Genomic DNA, 8,974 nt, shown 5'->3' on the forward strand with positions numbered 1-8,974 from the left:
AAAAAGTCCATCTCCGGGTTTGGTGAATCAGAGCCAATTGAAAATTTTATTATTAGTATTATATGTAAATATATGTTAACAGGTGGCGGCACAGACGATTAATAAATTTCAGTTATCAACCCACACATCGCAAGTTTAACGAAAGTAGAACGGACCATTGTCGTTTGTCGCTTTGTTGTATAAGGCCGCAAGTTGTCTGAACCGCCCTAAAGAGAAACATATATCTTATTAGTCAAAGTCGTTGTTAGGCGCAATTATAAGGAAAAAACAAAAAAAGTCCATCTCCGGTTTTGGCGAATGAGAGCCAATTAAAATTTTATTATTAGTATTATATGTAAATATATGTTAACAGGTGTCAGTTACAGTTTATTAACAGAGTGTACTGTGACAAAATCGTTTGGCAAGACAAATACGTAGAGGCACCTATATCTTATTAGTCAAAGTCGTTGTTAGGCGCAATTATAAAGAAAAAACAACAAAAAAAACCCATCTCCGGTTTTGGCGAATCAGAGCCAATTGACAATTTTATTATTAGTATCATATGTAAATATATGTTAACAGGTGTCTGAACCGTTACAGTTTATTAACAGAGTGTACTGTGACAAAATCGTTTGGCAAGACAAATAAGTAGAGACACCTATATCTTATTAGTCAAAGTCGTTGTTAGGCACAATTATAAGAAAAAAAGTCAATCTCAGGTTTTGGTTAATCAGTGGAGCTTACAATTTTCAAATAAGTAGAGACACCTATATCTTATTAGTCAAAGTCGTTGATAGGCGCAATTATAAAGAAAAAAATAAAGTCCACCTCCGGTTTTGATGAATCAGAGCCAAGTGAAAATTTTATTATTAGTATTATATAAACATATGTTAACAGGTGGCGGCACAGACGATTCATAAATTTCAGTGGAGCTTACAATCTTCAAATAAGTAGAGACACCTATATCTTATTAGTCAAAGTCGTTGTTAGGCGCAATTATAATAAAAAGAAAAAAATAAAAAAAGCCCATCTCCGGTTTTGGTGAATCAGAGCCAATTGAAAATGTTATTATTAGTATTATATGTAAATATATGTTAACAGGTGGCGGCACAGACGATTCATAAATTTCAGTGGAGCTTACAATTTTCATTCGGGTTATCAACCCACACAAGCGCAATGAATCGTTTGTCGCTTTGTTGTATACGGCCGCAAGTTGTCTGAACCGCCCTAAAGAGAAACATATATCTTATTAGTCAAAGTCGTTGTTAGGCGCAATTATAAGGAAAAAAACAAAAAAAGTCCATCTCCGGTTTTGGTGAATCAGATCCAATTGAAAATTTTATTATTAGTATTATATGTAAATATATGTTAACAGGTGGCGGCACAGACGATTCATAAATTTCAGTGGAGCTTACAATTTTCATTCGGGTTATCAACCCACATAGCGCAAGTTTAGCACGGACAATGAATCGTTTGTCGCTTTGTTGTATACGGCCGCAAGTTGTCTGAACCGCCCTAAAGAGAAAAATATATCTTATTAGTCAAAGTCGTTGTTAGGCGCAAAAATAAGGAAACACATATAATACTAATAATAAAATTTTCAATTGGCTCTGATTCACCAAAACCGGAGATGGAATTATTTTGTTTTTTTTTTTTCTTATAATTGTGCCTAACAACGACTTTGACTAATAAGATATAGGTGTCTCTACTTATTTGTCTTGCCCAACGATTTTGTCACAGTACACTCTGTTAATAAACTGTAACAGACACCTGTTAACATATATTTACATATAATACTAATAAAATTTTAATTGTCTCTCATTCACCAAAACCGGAGATGGACTCTTTATGTTTTTTCTTTATAATTGCGCCTAACAACGACTTTGACTAATAAGATATATGTTTCTCTTTAGGGCGGTTCAGACAACTTGCGGCCGTATACAACAAAGTATTATATTAGTATTATATGTAAATATATGTTAAAAGGTGGCGGCACAGACGATTCATAAATTTCAGTGGAGCGTACAATTTTCATTCGGGTTATCAAAGAGAAACATATATCTTATTGTCAAAGTCGTTGTTAGGCGCAATTATAAGGAAAAAAAAAAAAAAACAAAAAAGTCCATCTCCGGGTTTGGTGAATCAGAGCCAATTGAAAATTTTATTATTAGTATTATATGTAAATATATGTTAACAGGTGGCGGCACAGACGATTAATAAATTTCAGTTATCAACCCACACATCGCAAGTTTAACGCAAGTAGAACGGACAATGAATCGTTTGTCGCTTTGTTGTATAAGGCCGCAAGTTGTCTGAACCGCCCTAAAGAGAAACATATATCTTATTAGTCAAAGTCGTTGTTAGGCGCAATTATAAGGAAAAAACAAAAAAAGTCCATCTCCGGTTTTGGCGAATGAGAGCCAATTAAAATTTTATTATTAGTATTATATGTAAATATATGTTAACAGGTGTCTGTTACAGTTTATTAACAGAGTGTACTGTGACAAAATCGTTTGGCAAGACAAATACGTAGAGGCACCTATATCTTATTAGTCAAAGTCGTTGTTAGGCGCAATTATAAAGAAAAAACAACAAAAAAACCCATCTCCGGTTTTGGTGAATCAGAGCCAATTGACAATTTTATTATTAGTATCATATGTAAATATATGTTAACAGGTGTCTGAACCGTTACAGTTTATTAACAGAGTGTACTGTGACAAAATCGTTTGGCAAGACAAATAAGTAGAGACACCTATATCTTATTAGTCAAAGTCGTTGTTAGGCACAATTATAAGAAAAAAAGTCAATCTCAGGTTTTGGTTAATCAGTGGAGCTTACAATTTTCAAATAAGTAGAGACACCTATATCTTATTAGTCAAAGTCGTTGTTAGGCGCAATTATAAAGAAAAAAATAAAGTCCACCTCCGGTTTTGATGAATCAGAGCCAAGTGAAAATTTTATTATTAGTATTATATAAACATATGTTAACAGGTGGCGGCACAGACGATTCATAAATTTCAGTGGAGCTTACAATCTTCAAATAAGTAGAGACACCTATATCTTATTAGTCAAAGTCGTTGTTAGGCGCAATTATAATAAAAAGAAAAAAATAAAAAAAGCCCATCTCCGGTTTTGGTGAATCAGAGCCAATTGAAAATGTTATTATTAGTATTATATGTAAATATATGTTAACAGGTGGCGGCACAGACGATTCATAAATTTCAGTGGAGCTTACAATTTTCATTCGGGTTATCAACCCACACAAGCGCAATGAATCGTTTGTCGCTTTGTTGTATACGGCCGCAAGTTGTCTGAACCGCCCTAAAGAGAAACATATATCTTATTAGTCAAAGTCGTTGTTAGGCGCAATTATAAGGAAAAAAAACAAAAAAAGTCCATCTCCGGTTTTGGTGAATCAGATCCAATTGAAAATTTTATTATTAGTATTATATGTAAATATATGTTAACAGGTGGCGGCACAGACGATTCATAAATTTCAGTGGAGCTTACAATTTTCATTCGGGTTATCAACCCACATAGCGCAAGTTTAGCACGGACAATGAATCGTTTGTCGCTTTGTTGTATACGGCCGCAAGTTGTCTGAACCGCCCTAAAGAGAAAAATATATCTTATTAGTCAAAGTCGTTGTTAGGCGCAAAAATAAGGAAACACATATAATACTAATAATAAAATTTTCAATTGGCTCTGATTCACCAAAACCGGAGATGGAATTATTTTGTTTTTTTTTTCTTATAATTGTGCCTAACAACGACTTTGACTAATAAGATATAGGTGTCTCTACTTATTTGTCTTGCCCAACGATTTTGTCACAGTACACTCTGTTAATAAACTGTAACAGACACCTGTTAACATATATTTACATATAATACTAATAAAATTTTAATTGTCTCTCATTCACCAAAACCGGAGATGGACTCTTTATGTTTTTTCTTTATAATTGCGCCTAACAACGACTTTGACTAATAAGATATATGTTTCTCTTTAGGGCGGTTCAGACAACTTGCGGCCGTATACAACAAAGTATTATATTAGTATTATATGTAAATATATGTTAAAAGGTGGCGGCACAGACGATTCATAAATTTCAGTGGAGCGTACAATTTTCATTCGGGTTATCAAAGAGAAACATATATCTTATTGTCAAAGTCGTTGTTAGGCGCAATTATAAGGAAAAAAAAAACAAAAAAGTCCATCTCCGGGTTTGGTGAATCAGAGCCAATTGAAAATTTTATTATTAGTATTATATGTAAATATATGTTAACAGGTGGCGGCACAGACGATTAATAAATTTCAGTTATCAACCCACACATCGCAAGTTTAACGCAAGTAGAACGGACAATGAATCGTTTGTCGCTTTGTTGTATAAGGCCGCAAGTTGTCTGAACCGCCCTAAAGAGAAACATATATCTTATTAGTCAAAGTCGTTGTTAGGCGCAATTATAAGGAAAAAACAAAAAAAGTCCATCTCCGGTTTTGGCGAATGAGAGCCAATTAAAATTTTATTATTAGTATTATATGTAAATATATGTTAACAGGTGTCTGTTACAGTTTATTAACAGAGTGTACTGTGACAAAATCGTTTGGCAAGACAAATACGTAGAGGCACCTATATCTTATTAGTCAAAGTCGTTGTTAGGCGCAATTATAAAGAAAAAACAACAAAAAAAACCCATCTCCGGTTTTGGTGAATCAGAGCCAATTGACAATTTTATTATTAGTATCATATGTAAATATATGTTAACAGGTGTCTGAACCGTTACAGTTTATTAACAGAGTGTACTGTGACAAAATCGTTTGGCAAGACAAATAAGTAGAGACACCTATATCTTATTAGTCAAAGTCGTTGTTAGGCACAATTATAAGAAAAAAAGTCAATCTCAGGTTTTGGTTAATCAGTGGAGCTTACAATTTTCAAATAAGTAGTGACACCTATATCTTATTAGTCAAAGTCGTTGTTAGGCGCAATTATAAAGAAAAAAATAAAGTCCACCTCCGGTTTTGATGAATCAGAGCCAAGTGAAAATTTTATTATTAGTATTATATAAACATATGTTAACAGGTGGCGGCACAGACGATTCATAAATTTCAGTGGAGCTTACAATCTTCAAATAAGTAGAGACACCTATATCTTATTAGTCAAAGTCGTTGTTAGGCGCAATTATAATAAAAAGAAAAAAAATAAAAAAAGCCCATCTCCGGTTTTGGTGAATCAGAGCCAATTGAAAATGTTATTATTAGTATTATATGTAAATATATGTTAACAGGTGGCGGCACAGACGATTCATAAATTTCAGTGGAGCTTACAATTTTCATTCGGGTTATCAACCCACACAAGCGCAATGAATCGTTTGTCGCTTTGTTGTATACGGCCGCAAGTTGTCTGAACCGCCCTAAAGAGAAACATATACCTTATTAGTCAAAGTCGTTGTTAGGCGCAATTATAAGGAAAAAAACAAAAAAAGTCCATCTCCGGTTTTGGTGAATCAGATCCAATTGAAAATTTTATTATTAGTATTATATGTAAATATATGTTAACAGGTGGCGGCACAGACGATTCATAAATTTCAGTGGAGCTTACAATTTTCATTCGGGTTATCAACCCACATAGCGCAAGTTTAGCACGGACAATGAATCGTTTGTCGCTTTGTTGTATACGGCCGCAAGTTGTCTGAACCGCCCTAAAGAGAAAAATATATCTTATTAGTCAAAGTTGTTGTTAGGAGCAAAAATAAGGAAACACATATAATACTAAAATAAAATTTTCAATTGGCTCTGATTCACCAAAACCGGAGATGGAATTATTTTGTTTTTTTTTTTTTTCCTTATAATTGCGCCTAACAACGACTTTGACTAATAAGATATAGGTGTCTCTACTTATTTGTCTTGCCAAACGATTTTGTTACAGTACACTCTTTTAATAAACTGTAACGGTTCAGACACCTGTTAACATATACTTACATATAATACTAATAATAAAATTTTCAATTGTCTCTAATTCACCAAACCGGAGATGGAGTTTTTTTGTTTTTTTCTTTATAATTGCGCCTAACTTACTCTATTATTTGTCTTGCCAAACAACTTGCGGCCGTATACAACAAAGCGACAAACGATTCATTGCGCTTGCGTGGGTTGATAACCCGAATGAAAATTGTAAGCTCCACTGAAATTTATGAATCGTCTGTGCCGCCACCTGTTAACATATATTTACATATAATACTAATAATAAAATTTTCAATTGGCTCTGTTTCACCAAAACCGGAGATGGGTTTTTTTGTTTTTTCTTTATAATTGCGCCTAACAACGACTTTGACTAATAAGATATAGGTGTCTCTACTTATTTGAAAATTGTAAGCTCCACTGAAATTTATGAATCGTATGTGCCGCCACCTGTTAACATATATTTACATATAATACTAATAATAAAATTTTCAATTGGCTCTGATTCACCAAAACCGGAGATGGACTTTTTTCGTTTTTTTTTCTTATAATTGCGCCTAACAACGACTTTGACTAATAAGATATAGGTGTCTCTACTTATTTGTCTTGCCAAACGATTTTGTCACAGTACACTCTGTTAATAAACTGCAACGGTTCAGACACCTGTTAACATATATTTACATATAATACTAATAATAAAATTTTCAATTGGCTCTGATTCACCAAAACCGGAGATGGGTTTTTTTGTTTTTTCTTTATAATTGCGCCTAACAACGACTTTGACTAATAAGATATAGGTGTCTCTACTTATTTGTCTTGCCAAACGATTTTGTCACAGTACACTCTGTTAATAAACTGCAACGGTTCAGACACCTGTTAACATATATTTACATATAATACTAATAATAAAATTTTCAATTGGCTCTGATTCACCAAAACCGGAGATGGACTTTTTTTGTTTTTTCCTTATAATTGCGCCTAACAACGACTTTCACTAATAAGATATATGTTTCTCTTTAGGGCGGTTCAGACAACTTGCGGCCGTATACAACAAAGCGACAAACGATTCATTGTCCGTGCTAAACTTGCGGTGTGTGGGTTGATAACCCGAATGAAAATTCTAAGCTCCACTGAAATTTATGAATCGTCTGTGCCGCCACCTGTTAACATATGTTTACATATAATACTAATAATAAAATTTTCAATTGGCTCTGTTTCACCAAAACCGGAGATGGACTTTTTTGTTTTTTTCCTTATAATTTTGCCTAACAACGACTTTGACTAATAAGATATAGGTGCCTCTACTTATTTTTCTTGCCAAACGATTTTGTTATAATACTAATATAAAATTTTCAATTGGCTCTAATTCACCAAACCGGAGATGGACTTTTTTTGTTTTTTCCTTATAATTGCGCCTAACAACGACTTTGACTAATAATATATAGGTGTCTCTACTATTTGTCTTGCCAAACAACTTGCGGCCGTATACAACAAAGCGACAAACGATTCATTGCGCTTGCGTGGGTTGATAACCCGAATGAAAATTCTAAGCTCCACTGAAATTTATGAATCGTCTGTGCCACCACCTGTTAACATATGTTTACATATAATACTAATAATAAAATTTTCAATTGGATCTGATTCACCAAAACCGGAGATGGACTTTTTTGTTTTTTCCTTATAATTGTGCCTAACAACGACTTTGACTAATAAGATATAGGCGTCTCTACTTATTTGCCTTGCCAAACGATTTTGTTACAGTACACTCTGCTAATAAACTGTAACGGTTCAGACACCTATTAACATATATTTACATATAATACTAATAATAAAATTTTCAATTGGCTCTAATTCACCAAACCGGAGATGGACTTTTTTTGTTTTTTTCCTTATACTTGCGCCTAACAACGACTTTGACTAAAAAGATATATGTTTCTCTTTAGGGCGGTTCAGACAACTTGCGGCCGTATACAACAAAGCGACAAACGATTCATTGTCCGTGCTAAACTTGCGCTGTGTGGGTTGATAACCCGAATGAAAATTCTAAGCTCCACTGAAATTTATGAATCGTCTGTGCCGCCACCTGTTAACATATGTTTACATATAATACTAATAATAAAATGTTCAATTGGCTCTGATTTTCCAAAACCGGAGATGGACTTTTTTTGTTTTTTTCCTTATAATTGCGCCTAACAACGACTTTGACTAAAAAGATATATGTTTCTCTTTAGGGCGGTTCAGACAACTTGCGGCCGTATACAACAAAGCGACAAACGATTCATTGTCCGTGCTAAACTTGCGCTGTGTGGGTTGATAACCCGAATGAAAATTCTAAGCTCCACTGAAATTTATGAATCGTCTGTGCCGCCACCTGTTAACATATGTTTACATATAATACTAATAATAAAATGTTCAATTGGCTCTGATTCACCAAAACCGGAGATGGACTTTTTTGTTTTTTTCTTTATAATTGCGCCTAACAACGACTTTGACTAATAAGATATAGGTGTCTCTACTTATTTGTCTTGCCAAACGATTTTGTTACACTACACTCTTTTAATAAACTGTAACGGTTCAGACACATGTTAACATATACTTACATATAATACTAATAATAAAATTTTCAATTGGCTCTAATTCACCAAACCGGGGATGGACTTTTTTGTTTTTTCCTTATAATTGCGCCTAACAACGACTTTGACTAATAAGATATAGGCGTCTCTACTTATTTGTCTTGCCAAACAACTTGCGGCCGTATACAACAAAGCGTAACGATTCATTGCGCTTGCGTGGGTTGATAACCCGAATGAAAATTGTAAGCTCCACTGAAATTTATGAATCGTCTGTGCCGCCACCTGCTAACATATATTTACATATAATACTAATAATAAAATTTTCAATTGGCTCTGATTCACCAAAACCGGAGATGGACTTTTTTGTTTTTTCCCTTATAATTGCGCCTAACAACAACTTTGACTAAAAAGATATATGTTTCTCTTTAGGGCGGTTCAGACAACTTGCGGCCGTATACAACACA

Source organism: Haematobia irritans, chromosome 2, assembly GCF_050003625.1.
Source record: "Haematobia irritans isolate KBUSLIRL chromosome 2, ASM5000362v1, whole genome shotgun sequence".
Taxonomy (NCBI): Eukaryota; Metazoa; Arthropoda; class Insecta; order Diptera; family Muscidae; genus Haematobia; species Haematobia irritans.